The following is a 19,298-nucleotide window of genomic DNA, read 5'->3' on the forward strand; positions in this document are numbered from 1 at the left end:
TTGGTAAACAACCCTGCACCCTTGGAATTAACCTAATTGTATGAGATGTATGTGGTAGGGAGAATAATGGTCTCCTAAAGCTATCCACGATCTTATTCTCCTGAATCTATGAATATGTTACATTATATGGCAAAGGGCTTAGAATTAAGGTAGTCAATGGAGTTAAGATTTCTAATCAGCTGACCTCAAAATAGGAAGATTATTATTATTATTATTATTTTTACCAATTACTGGATTTAGTTTGGGTTTGTCATTACTTTTTGGCCTTTTGGCTAAGATCAAGTGTAGTTTTGGTTTGTTAATATAATTAGTTTTTTGCATTTACATCCATGAGAGAAAACAGTCCATTATCTTTTTTTTTTTTTTTTTTGAGATGGAGTCTCGCTCTGTCGCTCAGGCTAGAGTGCAGGGGCGCAATCTCAACTCACTGCAAGCTCCGCCTCCCGGGTTCATGCCATTCTTCTGCCTCAGCCTCCCGAGTAGCTGGGACTACAGGCACCTGCCACCATGCCCAGCTAATTTTTTTGTATTTTTAGTAGAGACAGGGCTTCACTGTGTTAGCCAGGATGGTCTCGATCTCCTGACCTCGTGATCAGCCCGCCTCAGCCTCCCAAAGTGCTGGGACTACAGGCATGAGCCACTGCGCCCAGCCAAAATGGTCCGTTATCTTAATGTAACGTCCTTGAAAAGTTTTTTGTTTTTGTATTAATTTCTAGAATAAGGACATTGTGGTCAGAAAATACACTTTGTATCACTTCATCCTTTTAAAATGTATTTACACTTTATTGTCCAAAATAGTCAATTTTTGTAAACATTCCAGGGATACTGAAAAAGAATATACATTTTGTTATTGGTGGTTGCAGTGGTCTACGTATGTCCATTAGTTACATCTGCTAATGTACCTACATCTTCTATAGCTTTACTGAGTTTTGTCTACTGGTCTATCAGAGACATGTTAAGACTGCCCACTAAGACTATACAGTTGTTAAATTCTCCATATGATTTATATATTTCAAGACTATGTTATTAGGTATATTTACCATTATTAAGTTTCCTCTATCTCTAATAATATGGTTTTTACTTAAGTCTATTTTTTGTAGCCGTACCAGCTCTTTTGGTTGTGTTTGCATGATAGAGCTTTTCCTTTCAACCTTCTTCTATCTTTGTTTTAAACATGTCTCTTCACAGAATACAGTTAGCTGCTGCCTTTTGCTTTATTTTTCTTTAACTTAGTTTGTTAACATCTGACTACTTTTATTGGTATAATGCTAACGTTCTTTCTGCCCAAGATATTCTACTTGCCCTACTCCTACTTGTTCTTCAAATTTTAGCTCCAATGATAACATTCCCTGATCCCCCAGTCTCAATGAGATGTGGTCCTCCTGTTAAAATTTTCTCACAGCAACCTCTAATTTTTCCTTATGACACTTGTCTCAGTTTGTAATTATGTTTCTTTATGATTGATTTCTGTCTCCTTTATTAGTCATAAAGCAGGTTTCATGTGTTTTACAGTATCCTTGGTGCCTGGTACATGCTTGGCACATAAGAAATGTTAAATATGTATCTGCTGAATAACTCAAAATTTCTTAATTCCAGTTCATATCTCTCTCCTAAAGCTGCAGATATGCATATGCAACTGACTTCTAGAAATTTTTACTTGGAAGTTCCATAAAACCTATTAAATTCAAAACATTCAAAACTGAATTCCTTATATTTTCCCCTTCAAATTTAGGCATCATCTTCAATTCTGCCATACCACTGCAATCTCTTCTCTATATCCAATAGAGGATCAAGCCTTATTAATTCTAAATTAACACCTCTCATATTCTGATAATCCTTTTCTATTCTAACTGCTACTACTTTAATTCAAACCATAGTCCTCTCTCACTTGGTTAGACTTATGAAAACAGGTAATTCAAAATCTAAGCTGTTGGATTCTATTTTGCGCCTTAAAGGAATGTGATTATGGGACCTCAGTCACGTGACAGGCAGCTGTAACTTATGCAGCTGTAACCTTTGTTTCTCTGATTATATACTGGCCTCCTTCCTTACCTACACTGTTTTATAAAATGTTGCACATGACGAAAGGACCCCAGGGAAGACCTCTTCCTTCTTCACTGCTGATTTTCATTATGGATTAACTTCCCTCTGACCTTTCTCACACAAAGACTTTGTGGCTATCACACTGTCATAAGATGGAATGTTAAGCATACTCTTTAAAATCAGAAAGGAAATTAAAAAACAGCTGTAAAGGAAAGAAAAGCCAGGTGGAAAAGAAAATAAACTGTAACTAATTACTGTAACTCATAAACCAGACTTCTATTAAAAAGAAGTTGCAATCCTATTAAATTTCTGTTTTCCTCCTATGTAAGTATCACAGGGTCCTTAGGGTGTGTCACTTTTCCAGCTGGAAACCTCTGTGGCCAGTGGCACCTGTGCCAGAGTTTTGCTCAGGGCCACTGGGCTTGTTCCGCTTACTCAGCCTGGCAGGCTGCGCAGCTCATACTACCAGCCTGGATCCCACACCTGCCAAGGGTGAGCCAGGCACGGAGTGGCAAGGGGTGTGTAAGCAAGCACAGGGTCTGGCCACTGTGCATAGCCAAGCATGCTGGCTGCAGTGGGGCAGGGAGCTCCAGGTGCTGGCACAGGTGTTGGCTCCCTGAGAGGCTGCGGCTGGACTAGGTATACCACAAGTGGCTTCCACCACAGGAACCAGGGAACGCTGTGGTGCCCAGAAGCTTGGAGACACCAGGAACTGCAGAGCCCCAAAGAGAGTGTCACAGCAATGGCTTAGGAAGCTCCTAGGTCTGGGATCTCCAAAGGCTGCAGCTGTTTTCACCTTCTCTCTTCTCTTCTTCTCATTGCCTGCAACGTGGCAAGTGAGGATCATGTTTCAGCTCTGTGTTATAGCTCTTCCAGTCCTGCCATTCAGCAGGTCCCGAGTTCTTGTCCCACGTCTGGGAAGAATGAAGCATGTGAAGAGGAGACTCACTGAGCGACAGAACAGCTCTCAGGACACCGGAAGTGGGTAGTTCCTTTTCACAGGCAGATCATCCCGATGAGTGTCCAGCTCTCAGCAGAGAAGAGACCAGGAGTGGGTAGCTCTTCTCCATAGGGAGGTTGTCCCAATGAGTTGAGGAGACCCAAAGTGGGTAGCTCCTTCCTGCAGCTAGTAGTCCCAATGTCTGTGTGAATCTGGCTGAGTCTGAAGTTTTTATGGGCTCAGAAGGGAGGAAGAGCATGCTGATTGGTCCATAGGCGGCCATGGGTGGGCTTGGAAAAGACACCATAAGTTCTCACTGTGGTCCACAGAACTGAGAGCCCAGCCCCCAGGCTACAGGCCTTCCCTGGCTTAAAGATGGGGTTTCACTTGGGACCCACCCTTTTCCACTCAGGAGCCTGTCTGCCTCCTGTCACCATCAACATGCTGTCCATGGCACCCAGGCTGTTCATGCTGAGAGATGCCTTCAGGCCTGAGCTGAGCTTCCCTCAGCCTCACTTCCATTTTCCTCCCATGCTCATAGGCATCCAAAGTCTGGAGGGGGTCAAGGTGGCAGGGGTTGGTGTGTCAGTACTGCCTTGAGCGCACACACACCTAGCCAGCTTGTGACACCACCCGGGCTTAGCCACAACTTTGCTCTGCCCTGGAACAGGTGCCGGGATGGGGGAGAGACCAGGGAGTGGGAGCAGGCACTTCCAAGCCTGTGGGGGCAAAGAGATTTCCCAGGCCCCCAAGAGCACGGGGATGGCCAGGACCACAGCCCATGGCTGGGTGGCTGCAGTTGTGCCCAGTAGCACAGGGCTCCCACCCCACCAACTTGGTAGAGCGCAGGGCTCCCACCTGTTCCCAGCCCTGACCGCTCCTCCCCCGTTGCAGCCAGCATCTTTGCAGCAGCTGCTACATACGGGCTGCTGCTGCCATCATAAGCAAAACCTTAACTTTTAACTTCAGAGCACTGACCCCATTTCTCTGGAGTCTGCATCTCCTGAATGGCTATTCCCAGCTTTTTGCTTGAATAAACTCTTTAAACTGGATTCTGATCCTTTCAATTATCTTAGGTTGACAGACTAGACTTTCTTCCTCCAGTCTTACATTTTCTCCTTGTCATTCCATCTACACCACCACTCCCACCAATTCAATCCATCCCACACCACTGCTTTAAGAATAGAGGAGATCCCCTCCAATCCATGGAGGATACATTCCAAGACCTCCAGTGGGTGCCTGAAACCACAAATAGTACTGAGCCTATATATACTATGTTTTTTCCTATTCATACCTGTAACATTTAACTTATAAATTAGACACAGTAAGAGGATAACCCAATAACTAATAATAGAACAATTATAATAATATACTATAACAAAAGTTGCATGAATATGGCCTCTTGCTCTCTCAAAACATCTAATTGTACTTGTAATATTATGAAATATTTATTTGGTTGGCTTTCCACCCAATTTTCTGGGATACAACTTCTAAATTCCTTAGAATATCTAAAGCATTGCTTTTTTGTAGGATTGGGGCTGGTCACCTGAAAGACAAATGCATGATTAGAGGGTTGGAACTTTCAGCCCCATCCCCCTAACATCCAGGGAGGTGAGACAGGCTGAATGTTAAGTTGACACCAATAGCCAAAGGTTTATTCAATCATGTCTATGTAATGAAGCCTCCCTAAACACTCATAAGGATGGGTCTGGAGAGCTTCCAGAGAGGTAAACACATGGAGGTTCCTGGAAAGTGGTATGTCCTGGAAAGGCATGGATGCTCTATGCCCCTTCCCCTATAACTTGCCCCATGCATTCTTATCTATGTTCCTTGTAATACCCTTTAATAATAAATTGGTAAGTATAAGTGCTTCCCTGAGTTCTGTGAGCCACTCCAGCAAATTAATCAAACCCAAAGGGGGAGTCATAGGAACCCAACTTGAAGTGGGTAGGAACAGAAGTTCCAGAGGCCTGAACTTGCAACTGGTATCTCAAGAGGTGGCAGTCTTGTGGGACTGAACCCTCAATCTATGGGATCTGACACTATCTCCAGGTAGATAGTGTCAGAATTGAATTGAAGAACACCCAGCCAGTGTCTGCTGAAGAATTAATTGCTTGCTTGGTGTGCGGGGAAAAACCCCACACAACTGATCACACAAGTATTCTGTGTTGATTGTTGCTGTGGTGTGAGAGCAGAGGAAAAACACATTGAGTGTGTTTCTTCAACTCACAGTACTGAACTCCCCCTTCTTGTGATGGTGTGAAATGATAAAATGCCTACAGGATCAGATGAAATGAGGTGAATGACATAGCTACTGTGACATAGTGTTAGGCTATGTCAGAAGGAGCCATGACAATGTCAATGGTTGAAAGTCAGGAGCTGAGGATGTCAATGACCAATGAGAAGGAAGCATATACAGTGTGGATATGCTAGACAAAAGGATGAATCACATTCCAGGCAGGATGGCACAAGATTTCATCATGCTACTCAGAATCACATGCAATTTAAAACTTACGAATTTTTTTTTCTGGAATTTTCAATTTAATATTTTTGGGCCATGGTTGACCACTGGTTACTAAAACCACAGAAAGCAAAACCATGAATGAAAGGGGGACTATTGTATTATAAAAATTTTGAATCTGGAAATGTCCTTCTGCACAATCAAACCCTTCCTTGGTTCCTTGTTGTCAGGGTAAAGTCCAAACATAATATACAAGGTTCTTCAGGATTTAGCCCCACCTCCTCACTTCTACCCTCATTTCTCACTACACTCCTACATTATACTCTAATTATTCTAAATATATCTTACTGTTTTATAGTCCTGCCTTTCCTCATGCTGCTCTCTGCCTGGGATGTATTTCACTTTTTTATCCTCAGAGAGAATACATAATTGTTCAAGACTAGACTCAGGCAGCAACTCTTTTCTGAAGACTAACTGAATCTCCCAGGCAGATGTAACCATCTACTCTTTGATGCCCTCAACTTGGATCCACAAATGCATCTACCGAATTACTACCAATTATACTTTACTATACTGTGCTTATTTGTTTACACATCCATGCCTGAATGTCAGCTTTTAGAAGGCAAAAATCTTGCCTTACTCGCCTTACTCAACTTGTATCTCCAAGATCTAGAACACAGATGTTCAACAGCTAATCAATACATAAATGGAAGAAATAACAAAATCATGAGCTTTAAGGAAGCCAAAAAAGAAAAAATAGGTTGCTGCGGGAAGACAGACACACATACACTTATCTTTTTTTTTTTTTCTTTGAGTCGGAGTCTCGCTCTGTCACCCAGGCTGGAGTACAACGGCATGATCTTGGCTCACTGCAACCTCTGCATCCCAGGTTCAAGCGATTCTCCTGCCTCAGACTCCTGAGTAGCTGGGATTACAGGTGCACACCGCCACGCTCAGCTAATTTTTGTATTTTTAGTAGAGACAGGGTTTCACCGTGTCAGGCTGGTCTCGAACTCCCGACCTTGTGATCCACCCGCCTCACACATACACTTTCTAAAGCAACTACTTAATCATGATTCTAAGGAGCTGCTTTTTTGTATGTGCATGGAAAAGAAATACATTTGAGAAAAATAATATCTTACAAATGTATTATGGAATCATAGGCTTGCTTGTTTCACTCTCCCAAGAAAAAGCATGGATGGATCATATCTTACTCATTTCTTCATCTTTATGGGCTAGCTCAGAGTTCGAGGGTATAAAATCACACACATTTTGATGAAAGGAATGTACAGCATACAAACTAGTTTTGAAATATTATCCAAATCGCAAAAGAAAAATGGCTTTCATTGTGATTAAAATAGTGCCTTTAGGTACAATGCAAAAGCTTTTTAGAGAGAAAAACCTTTCCTCATCCTTTGTTTTTACTTCAGTTTCAACACCAGATCCATTTTCTTATTTCTCTACCTTATTCCTTGGTGATTTCTAATGTCATTTATCTAACTCAACTATCAAAATCTTAGTGGCAGAAAGTAAAATAAAGCCTAATAACTTTATCTCCTAAATCCTGAGAAAACTGCCTGATTCCCATTTTAGAGCAATCCCAACACCACCCTTTTCATGGGATTCTTTGTCAGGCTAGAAAAGAATTTTTAAAAAATCAAAAAACAAAAGAAACCCTAAATGCTAAACGGTATGATTTAATTATCAAGCAAATATAAAATCAAATTCATCTCAGTATTTTTAATACTGCAAATGATACACTGTTTAAGAATTTAAACATTGCATAGAATGAACTAATTACATATAATTTAACATCTTTTAATCCATCAGTGCCTAACTTGCTTAATAAGGGGGGACTCTTTTATTAAAAACGGCTAAATTATACGGTGCTATAACATAAAATAACCAATTTTTGAATTTCCCGACTATTATATAACACATGTGGTTCCAAAAGTAATTTGGTTTCCCAATGATGTTAAAAAAAAAAAAACAAAAAACTAAAGCAATTCCCAGGTTTCTTCGTTTATTTTCCTGTGTTCTTATCAATTAAACTATCAATTGCTGAAGCAAACATCAATAGATTGTTGAGAGTACGTAAACTAAAGAATATATCCCCTAAAAAGATTTTAAAATAATTTTTAAGAATAACTTAGCTAAAATCTTAATAATCTGTTTTTAATTTAAAAAAAAAACCTTTTCATGGGTATACTTTTAAATCCTGATATAGATTTTAACATTAAAAATAAAATGAGCTACAATACTGTTTATAAGATCTCACAATATCTTATATTGAAAGCCCTCTTTTCAGAAGGCAAGGAAAATGAAACTACTGAAATCTAACCATAGCAAAATGTCTGACACAATTCTAAATTAAGTTTATTTTGATGACTACTGCTAATATTGATAATATATTCTCTGTTAAAGAATGCCTTCTCTTGATTCAAAATGAGGCACATATATGTATGAGTATAAGCAATATATAAAGTATTAAAAATAACCCAAGATCAGATGTCACAATGATTTTATGAACTGAGAAATCAGAAAAGTACACTATCTAAATTCTGATTTCAGAACTCAAAAAATGGCCTGTAAAGTTTATTTAAAACGTTTAAAGGACTCCTTGTAGTTAACAATTCAGAGGAAAATAAAATAGCTGCTTATTTTAAGATGTCACAAAAATAATTACATTAACAGTTAATAATTGCTTTATGGGTTACATAAAGAACATAAGAATTAAAAGTATTTTATTACCTAATCAATGACAAGTGATTAATTATTTACATTCATGGTCAATGAAATAATTTATGATCATTTAAAGGTGTTTCAGTATTTTTAAAATGACATTAATGTTAACTAAAACATTATATGTCATAGAAATATAATTTTCATTGGTGGACATTTGGGTTGGTTCCAAGTCTTTGCTATTGTGAATAGTGCCGTGATAAACATACGTGTGCATGTGTCTTTATAGCAGCATGATTTATAGTCCTTTGGGTATATACCCAGTAATGGGATGGCTGGGTCAAATGGTATTTCTAGTTCTAGATCCCTGAGGAATCACCACACTGACTTCCACAATGGTTGAACTAGTTTACAGTCCCACCAACAGTGTAAAAGTGTTCCTATTTCTCCACATCCTCTCCAGCACCTGTTGTTTCCTGACTTTTTAATGCTTGCCATTCTAACTGGTGTGAGATGGTATCTCATTGTGGTTTTGATTTGCATTTCTCTAATGACAAGTGATGATGAGCTTTTTTTCATATATTTGTTGATGGCATAAATGTCTTCTTTTGAGAAGTGTCTGTTCATATCCTTCGCCCACTTTTTGATGGGGTTGTTTTTTTCTTGTAAATTTGTTGGAGTTCATTGTAGATTCTGGATATTAGCCCTTTGTCAGATGAGTAGGTTGCAAAAACTTTTCTCCCATTCTGTAGTTTGCCTGTTCACTCTGATGGTAGTTTCTTTTGCTGTGCAGAAGCTCTTTAGTTTCATTACATCCCATTTGTCAATTCTGGCTTTTGTTGCCATTGCTTTTGGTGTTTTAGACATGAAGTCCTTGCCCGTGCCTATGTCCTGAATGGATATGCCTAGGTTTTCCTCTAGGGTTTTTATGGTTTTAGGTCTAACATGCAAGTCTTTAATCCATCTTGAATTAATTTTTGTATAAGGTGTAAGGAAGGGATCCAGTTTCAGCTTTCTACATATGGCTAGCCAGTTTTCCCAGCACCATTTTGTTGAACAGGGAATCCTTTCCCCATTTCTTCATCAGGTTTGTCAAAGATCAGATAGTTGTAGATATGCAGCATTATTTCTGAGGGCTCTGCTCTGTTCCATTGGTCTATCTCTCTGTTTTGGTACCAGTACCATGCTGTTTTGGTTACTGTAGCCTTGTAGTATAGTTTGAAGTCAGGTAGCATGACGCCTCCAGCTTTGTTCTTTTGGCTTAGGATTGACTTGGCAATGCGGGCTCTTTTTTGGTTCCATATGAACTTTAAAGTAGTTTTTTCCAATTCTGTGAAGAAAGTCATTGGTAGCTTGATGGGGATAGCATTGAATCTATAAATTACCTTGGGTAGTATGGCCATTTTCACAATATTGTTTCTTCCTACCCATGAGCATGGAATGTTCTTCCATTTGTTTGTATCCTCTTTTATTTCATTGAGCAGTGGTTTGTAGTTCTCCTTGAAGAGGTCCTTCACATCCCTTGTAAGTTGGATTCCTAGGTATTTTATTCTCTTTGAAGCAATTGTGAATGGGAGTTCACTCATTATTTGGCTCTCTGTTTGTCTGTTATTGGTGTATAAGAATGCTTGTGATTTTTGCACATTGATTTTGTATCCTGAGAATTTGCTGAAGTTGCTTATCAGCTTAAGGAGATTTTGGGCTGAGACAATGGGGTTTTCTAGATATACAATCATGTCATCTGCAAACAGGGACAATTTGACTTCCCCTTTTCCTAATTGAATGCCCTTTATTCCCTTCTCCTGCCTGATTGCCCTGGCCAGAACTTCCAACGCTATGTTGAATAGGAGTAGTGAGAGAGGGCATCCCTGTCTTGTGCCAGTTTTCAAAGGGAATGCTTCCAGTTTTTGTCCATTCAGTATGATATTGGCTGTGGGTTTGTCATAGGTAGCTCTTATGATTTTGAGATACGTCCCATCAATACCTAATTTATTGAGAGTTTTTAGCATGAAGGGTTGTTGAATTTTGTCAAAGGCCTTTTCTGCATCTATTGAGATAATCATGTGGTTTTTGTCTTTGGTTCTGTTTATATGCTGGATTAAGAAAATGTGGCACATATCTACCACGTAATACTATGCAGTCATAAAAAATGATGAGTTCATGTCCTTTGCAGGGACATGGATGAAGCTGGAAACCATCATTCTCAGCAAACTATCACAAGGACAAAAAAACCAAACACTGCATGTTCTCACTCATAGGTGGGAATTGAACAATGAGAACACATGGACACAGGAAGGGGAACATCACACACCGGGGACTGTTGTGGGGTGGGGGGAGGGGGGAGGGATGGCATTAGGAGATATACCTAATGCTAAATGACGAGTTAATGGGTACAGCACACCAACATGGCACATGTATACATATGTAACAAACCTGCACGTTGTGCACATGTACCCTAAAACTTAAAGTATAATAACAAAAAATATAATTTTCAATTTTCACAATACAGTATTAAATACTTATTCAAACTAAAGGATTACATTATGTGACCTAAAGGAACAGGTTAAAATAAGTATTCTAATAAAAACAATTTCAATATTTCAAATATGTTAAGAATTTTGGGTAGGGCAAATACTTATTAAGAAATGTCCTCCCTTCTTAAGAACAGAAGCCATTTAATTTTGCACAATTGGCAAGTTAAATAATTTGAGTATAAGAATGTTAAATAGAGCTTTGCTCTTCATAGAAATAATTTTCTTAATAAACTCCCATGCCAATGACAAAATACTTTATAATTGTGACGATATTATTAAATATAAAAATTTAAAATAAGAATGCATGAAGAACTGCACATTAAAAATATATCTAATTTTTTATTTAAAAAATATATATATCTAATTTTAAAACCATATTTCAATTATACAAAACCATAGGTCTTTAAACAGTGATTTAATATAAAATATATTTGAAAGGTTATTGTTTAGAAGTGTATCAGAAACAGAATTTTATAATTTACCTTTCCCTAAATCTATAATGCACATTATCTCAAACTGTTTCATTATTGTAAACTAAAAAACTGAAGTTAAAAATAACTTCACTTACCAGTGAAATAGAAGCTTGTGTTTCTTGTGTAAAACAACCTCAGGAATATATAGAAATCATAAATTTCCTCTTTGTTGTGAGGAGCAAACTTTAAAACTACTCACTACTCATGAATCTCTAAAGGAGATTCATAGGAAAATGACAAAACCAATTTAGGTACTCACAGGACTAAAGAACTAGTCATCATGCTGAACATCTCCAGTTATCTGCTCTGAGGTACTCTGGCTCTTGGTTTAAAAAAAACTGCCCTAAGAACAGTGCTATCTTTACCAAAAATAAATATATAAATAATTATGTCACCTGAGGCCAGGCGCGATGGCTCACACCTGTAATCCCAGCACTTTGGGAGGCCGAGGAGGGTGGATCACGAGGTCAGGAGATCGAGACCATCCTGGAGATTGAGACCATCCTGGCTAACACGGTGAAACCCCATCTCTACTAAAAATACAAAAATTAGCCGGGCGTGGTGGCGGGCAACTGTAGTCCCAGCTACTCGGGAGGCTGAGGCAGGAGAATGGCGTGAACCCGGGAGGCGGAGCTTGCAGTGAGCCGAGATCATGCCACTGCACTCCAGCCTGGGCAACAGTGCGAGACTCCGTCTCAAAAAAAAAAAAAAAAAAAAAAAAAAATGTCACCTGAAGTCACAATAGCAAAGCATTAAATTTTGATAGGCTACTAAAGTCGAAAATAACACATTGTTAAGCAAACTAAAGCAAAAAGGAAATGAAGAAATAAGCTACATACTCAGCAATTCATAACACCGACATTTCTGACAGAGTCAAGAAAACTGTATGCTAATGAAATAATCAATAGTATTATACACCTATAGAGTGGAAAGAAGACTCTATATAGTCATCTTAGTAATAAAATCCACTAAGTAGTAGTATTTTCTTATGTCATTCCATGTTACTCTCAAAGAAAATATGTACTTCCTTTAAATTAATATAACCACTACTGAAACTTACTTGACAAATCATTATACAAGCATAATACTGCACCAAGGTTATTACTGTATTATTTTTCTTTTGAGACAAGGTCTTATTCTGTCACCCAAACTGGAATGCAGTGGCGTGATCACAACTCACTGCAGCTTCAACCTCCCTGGCTAAAGCAGTCCTCCCACCCTCAGTTTCCCAAGTAGCTGGGACTACAGGGTGTGCCAGCACACCTGGCTAATTTTTAAATTTTTTGAAGAGACGAGATTTTGCCATGTTGCCCGGGCTGGCCTCAAACTCCTGGGCTCAAGTAATCCTCCTGCCTTAGCCTTTCAAAGTGCTAGGATTATAGACATGAGCCACTGCACCTAACCACCAAGTTTATTTTTAGTGGTTTAAAAGATGTTAAAATTGAAGTTTGAGGCATCTAAACCACAAATGCAGAACTAAGCTACTTGAAAAACAAGATTGTGTTCTTCATATTGCAAGTATTTCTAAAAACATATACCTATCAAATACATTGTACTTTATATGAAAAATGGCAGTACTGACACACTGCCATCCATTCATTCATTCATCTAACCAACCATTTACTGAACATCAGTGAAGCAAGTACTGTGTGCCAAGTGCTAAAGATAAAGGGGTAAGCAAAACCAAACAATCCCCCGTGTATTTCCTAGAATCTAGTATCTAATTACACTTATAAGTATAATGGAGTAAAAGTAGGGGACACTATAAAGGGGACCTGTTTCCTTAAGGAAGTAATATTTAAATTAAGAACAAAAGGATTATTAGCTGAGCTGGCTAAGCTGGGGAAACTGAAGCTTGTGCGTGTGTTTTCATTCTTAGAATGAAAGGTGGACAGGGAATAATAATGAGAGCAAGCCATCATGGGTGAAGTGCAATCAGAGACTCTAGGGTTAGTAGGAGGTCAGATTAGGTAGGACCTTGAAGGTCATATTGACGATTTTCTATGTTGTCCTAATGGAAAACCCTTGAAGGGTTTTAAGCAAAGGAGTGCCAAGATCAGGAATGACCATTCATTCTAATTGCTCTATGGAGACTTGGGCAGTGGGGAATGGCAGAATAAATGCAGGTGGACCAGACAGAAGATGAATAAAGTAGTCCAGAGACAGAGATGGTAGTCACTTGGACTATGTGATAGTGATACAGAAGCATGTCAACTCAAGATATATCCTGGAGGTAGACGGAAACAGGCTGATGATTGATTAGATCACCAGAAGGGGTGAAGCCCAAGTTCTTGGCTTAAGAAACTTTCTATAGTCAGCCAAAAACTGAAAATTATTTCTAAAGCAGATCAATTATATCAATATATGACTCCCTATCCACAAAGTCTATGGGATTAGGAAAAGAGTTATGACTAACTCTAGTAATATGTACAACCAAGTAACTGGGCTCATGGAGAGAGTAATTTAATGGTATTTGGGACAGAGGTAGTGGGAGAATGATGAGTTTTAAAGCCAAAATTAATTGAGAAAGCAAGAGAACATTTAGTGGCTTTCCTTTTTTTTCCCCTTTCATTTTTTTCCTTACATTTCATTATTCTGTATGGCATATGCCCACTTTACCTATTTCAGCCTGAAGGATAAATCTTAGATTTACTTAATTGCTTTGTTCCCCTACATTGTTGCCATTCTCTATGCCCTGTAACTTCAGTCCACCTGACTTCTAGAATAGAGAGCCAGGGTAAACACAATATTCCTGGCATTTCACCTTCCAATGCCCCACAATTCATATGAAATGTCATCTTCTTTCTGTAGGAGACAGCATGGAAGAGGAAGACTGTCTAAAAAAAAAAAAAAAAAAAAAAAAGGAAAGAAAAGAAAAAAACAAAAAGAAAAGAATCTTAACCTGGAAGAGAAAGTAAAACACCAACTAATTCATATCCGATTTTTGTAGATTAGCAAACTTACCTGAAAAAGGTAAGAAACTTCTCTAAGTTCACAAAATTAGTGGCAGAGATGAGACTAGATTTTGTCTTCAGATTTTGCATCTATTGCTTGCTCTACTGTATTTTTGTCAGTATACATATTTTAATTTTTTATTTCAAGTTTCTGGGGTACATGGATAAGTGATTTGGTAGTGATTTCTGGGATTATGGTACACCCATCACCTGAGCAGTGTACACTGTACCCAGTATGTAGTCTTTTATCCCTCAGCCCCCTCCCACCCTCTTAATCTGTTACTGTTTATTATTACTATTATTATTTTGTAGAGATGGGGTCTCCCTAACTTCCCCGCCCAGGCTGGTGTCGAACTCCTGAGCTCAAGCAATCCTCCTGCCTCAGCCTCCTATTACAGATGTGAGCCACTATACCTGGCCTTGTTACTGTATTTAAGTCTATTTTGTATTCTTGACAAATTGGTCTCCCAAATTTCACAATACCCTAAAAGATTTTCAATGGTATTTTGAAGCTCCAAATAATGTTCCTCAATTCCCAGATGACTACTTCCTTCAATAAATATTTACAGATTACATATTATGGTTAAAATATAGAAAGTGAAAGGAATAGAAAAGAAGTAAAATAACTTCACCACCCAGCAGCTTACAAAATAATCAGGAAGCAAAAATATGTAACAGAAAATGTAAAACAATAAAAATGAACATATAGATAAGGTCTAAAGTAGACTAAGGTAAATTATTATGCATGTAGAGAGAATGAAATCAAAACAAGCTAAAGAGGTTAAAGGAAGACAGTAATTTAGACCTGTTCTGTCCAATAAATTAACCAGCTAGCCACAAGTTGCTAAATTAAAACGAAGTAAATAATTTAAAAATCAGTTCCTCAGTCACACTAGCCACATTTCAAGTGCTCAATAGCCATACTGGACAGGGTAGTTACAGAACACTACCTTCACTGCAGAAAGTTGTGCTGGACAGCACTGATGTCCATCACAAGTAAAACGGCAAGTTGAGAATAAGAGAGGAAAAATAAGGACACTTGCTTGAAAGGAAAACAGAAGCAGGAATAAAAGATTTTTTAAAAAAGCAATCAAATTGAAGATTTTGAACTTTGGTGGTCAACAAGGAACAAATAAGTTCCTTAAAAGGAGTAAAAGGGCTGGGCACGGTGGCTCATGCCTGTAATCACAGCACTTTGGGAGGCTGAGGCGGGCAGATCACCTTACATCAGGAGTTCGAGACCAGCCTGGCTAACATGGTAAAACCCCGTTTCTACTAAAAATACAAAAAATTAGCCAGGCTTGGTGGCACGAGCCTGTAATCCCAGCTACTTGGGAGGCTGAGGCAGGAGAATCACTTGAACCCAGGAGGCGAAGGTTGCAGTGAACCGAGATCACGCCATTGCATTCCAGCATGGGCATCAAGAGTGAAACTCTGTCTCAAAATAAAAGAGTAAAAGAGGACAAACATTTGATCTTAAAAAGATTTTAATGTGTATTATGGAGTAAATGCGGAATGACTAGAGAGAGTAAACCACTGGGTCATAGGGTATATATACACATACATACATACAGCTTTAGTAAATATTGTCAAATAGTTTTCAAAGTGCTTGAACTAATTTATACCCCCATCAGCAACTTACGAGAGTTCCAGCTGTTTGACATTCTTGGTAACACTTGGTATTACACACTAGCAATTTGAGGATCCAAGCAAAACTAACCACATTTCATTCTCAAGTTTCATCTAGTCTACTAAAATTTTTAATTTCCAAAACCTTTGGCCACAAATAACTATAATAAAATATTAAATATATTACTCTTGATTGAATGCTTTCTAGGAAATAAACAAGGTGGAGATAAAAGCATCCTACATGTTATAAAAACAGTTATTTCCTACATTCTGTAATATAAGAATTCTATAAACTCAAGAATTCCAAGATTGGTCTAAACAATAGGATCAACAAAATGCACACTTACATTCATTCATCTCTTGCACAAGTTTAATAAAGTAATAGTAATTTTTAAATACTACTTTATATTTGCAGACATACACGAAATCACAATATTAATCACAATTTTGAGTGAACTTAAAAAACTTACAAAATCACCTCTATTATGTTTAATTTTTAGCTACATCCTCAACTTTCTACGGTTTCTTAACATCATAGATGAAAGAAAATTAAAAAATATAGAAAAAGTGGTAAGTATATTATTATCTTAGTTCTATTTCCCCACTGGACATGGAAATGCTATGCCAAATCAAATCAGTGAGAAAAATCAACTTACATCTTATTTGGGTGTCACAACCATCCCATTATATGCACATATTATTATATATTTTTGTCCTGTTTTTAGAAAAAAAAATATAAACTTTATTGAGGTATAAGTGAAGCACAACATACAGCATGTGGCAGGCAGAATTCTAAGATGGCCGCATGATATCCAGTCCCTAGCACTATTCCCATGATTATATTACATGTTAAGAGAGGTTTTAAAGATATAATTATGGTCAATTATCAGCTGACCTTAAAATTGGGAGATCATATGGGTGGGCTTAACCTAATCACATGCGCCCTTTGAAAGCAGAGCTTTCTCCAGCTGACAACGGAGAAAGGAGGCAAAGATTTGAAGCATGAGGGAGATGTGGCAGCTACTGCTGGCTTAAAGATGGAGGGAATCTGAAAGCAGTTCTAGGAGCTAGAAACCTTTTTCTGACACCCAGGGAGAAGACAGGAACCTGGAAACCAGGAACAATAATATTAAATCCAACAAAAACTTACTCTGGCTAACTACTTTCCTTAAGTTGGGATTCTGTTATCACTTCATATATGTCTGTATTATCAAAATTCTTCTAAACTTTGATTTTGTCTTCACAGTCCAACAGAAACAATTCACAATACAATGAAGAATTATATCCATCAGGAAAAATAGAATCTGCCTCTGTACTTGTTAGATATTAAAAGAGAAGCTTAAGATTGTACAACTACCAGGAACTTGAATGAGCTTGTAAGGTGATTGTTCCCCAGAGCCAACAGAAAAGAAATGTAGCCGTCAGTGCCATGATTTTGGACTTCTGAGTCCCTATGCAGAGAATCCAGCCAAGCCTACTCATACTTCTGACCTATAGGACTATAAGATAATTACTAGAGATGTTTTAGCCTGCTAAATGTATGGTAACTCATTAAGCAGCGATAGAAAACTAATGCATTGCACATACTGGTGTAAAATCTGATTAGGTTTAAAACAGTTTTAACATGGCTTAATACTGTGAAATCATCACAATCATCCCCCAAATTTTCTCCTTTGTAATCCCTTCCTCCCCTCATGTTTCCAAGGACCACTGACCTTTCTGTCACCATAGATTAATTTGCTTGTTGAATTCTATATAAATGGATTCACAGAGTAGTAACTATTGCCTGCCTTCTTTTGTTCAGCCTAATGATTGAGATGACTGAGATTCATCCATGTTGTTGCACTTGTTTATGGAAATTTGGGTAATATTCCGGTTTTGATTATTGTAAATAAAGTAACTTATGAACATTTTATACAAGTCTCTATGTGGATATGTTTTTGTTTTTCTTGGGTAAATACTTAGCAGTGGAATGGTTGGGTTATACGTTTAGCTTTGTAAAAAACTACAAAATTGCTTTCCAAAGCAGTTTAACCATTTTACATTTCCACCAACAGAGTTCTAGGTGAAGATAGGGAGCCAGGAAATAATAATGGCAAAATAACCAAATCTACTGTTCTGGTTTCTGTTCCAGTTTGACCTTATGGCAGATAAAAATAACTAGCTGTACAATGTAATGATAAACTGACATTTTGGGTCCAAAAAGAAAGTTTAAGACTGATTTAATAAGAGCCCTAATATTTAAAAGAAGCCATAGATTAAATCAATCTATGTTGATTTCTCACTGTATCCTCACCCAAACTTGGCATAGTCAACATTTTTAATTTTAGTCAATCTACTGCATGTACAGTGGTATCTCATAATTTTAATTTGCATTTTTCTATCCTGCTTAAAGCTAACACAAGACTGGACACGGTGGCTCACATCTGTAATCCCACTTTGGGAGGCTGAGGTGGGAGGATCGCTTGAGCTCAGAAGTTCGAGACCAGCTTGGACAACATAGTAAAACCTGGTTTCTACAATGTGCTGCTACATTCCAGCCTGGGTGACACAAGATCCTGCCTCAAAAAAGAAAAAAAAAAAAGCCAACAATAGGAAAACTTGGATTTGTGTGTGTCTGGTAATTTGAGGTTTATGCTATACGCCTGGATTTAAAAATACTCAATTAGAATGAACAGAATATTATAAAACATTTGATAAGAGGGACTGTGCTTGTATTTAAATGTGACAATAACATACCTAAGTTTGTTTTAAGTAGGGAGAAGAAGAGTTGAGGATACATTTGGAGTGAAAAATTAAGAGGGATTTCTTTGAGTTCCAAAAGTAAATTTCAGGAGAAGTTGTGAACTCTCCTTTTCTATATCTGAAAACATGTTAGAGGAAGTGAGGTTCTACAAATTATTTGAATGATGGCAAGGAAGATGGACTCACAGGCAGAGACTTAAATCTCTTTTCTCTAAGTTTACTTTTTTCCAACATAATTCTCAATGTTTTTATTTTGTGGTCTATATACCTAATATAATACAATATCATACGGATTACAACGATGTGAACGAACACTCCTAAAGAACATTCTAAAGTACCTAACAATATCATATAGAAACACAGGACTTAAAAACAGCTTTTAATATCAAAATGGAAGAGGATGAAGCAAGTAATTTATTGATTTCCTTTAGAAAAGAATTTTAAAGGTAATACCTAAAATATATTAATACAGGCATGGTTTGAGCCAGGACAGTAATTGCGTATTATAAAAAAGTACCTTAAGAGAAAGATATAAATAGAAAGTCCCACAAAATTTCACTTGATTGAATTTCCATACAGAAGCAATAGGCATAAAAATTGTTGTTCCCTAGACTTCACAATTTATCCATTATTATAAACATTTTAATAAACATGATTATGAAGATTATACACTTTTCTGTTGATTAATAAAATTAACTATCCTAACTATACACCTGAATATAATTACCTTTGATTGATATTTTACTTTATATAGGAACAAACAAACACACCACAAATTTGGAAATATTGCAACGGAGTCATTTGAAGATTTTAAATATTTTTCAGCCATGGTTTATA

At 37.6% G+C, this 19,298-nt stretch overlaps 1 protein-coding gene across 20 annotated transcripts in view; it reads right to left on the minus strand.

Moving 5' to 3' along the window:
• WASF1 (WASP family member 1) overlaps positions 1-19,298 on the minus strand; it is a 77,107-nt gene that overhangs the window by 35,652 nt on the left and 22,157 nt on the right. Inside the window, exon 1 of one of the 20 annotated variants that reach the window (XM_055391495.1) lies at positions 11,529-11,822. The exons of the other annotated variants lie outside the window; for them this stretch is intronic. The gene's annotated coding sequence lies outside the window, so the exon portion shown is untranslated. Of the gene's footprint in view, positions 1-11,528; positions 11,823-19,298 lie in introns of those variants that run through there. 20 annotated transcript variants of the gene reach the window in all.

This window comes from Gorilla gorilla, chromosome 5, assembly GCF_029281585.2.
Source record: "Gorilla gorilla gorilla isolate KB3781 chromosome 5, NHGRI_mGorGor1-v2.1_pri, whole genome shotgun sequence".
Lineage (NCBI taxonomy): Eukaryota > Metazoa > Chordata > Mammalia > Primates > Hominidae > Gorilla > Gorilla gorilla.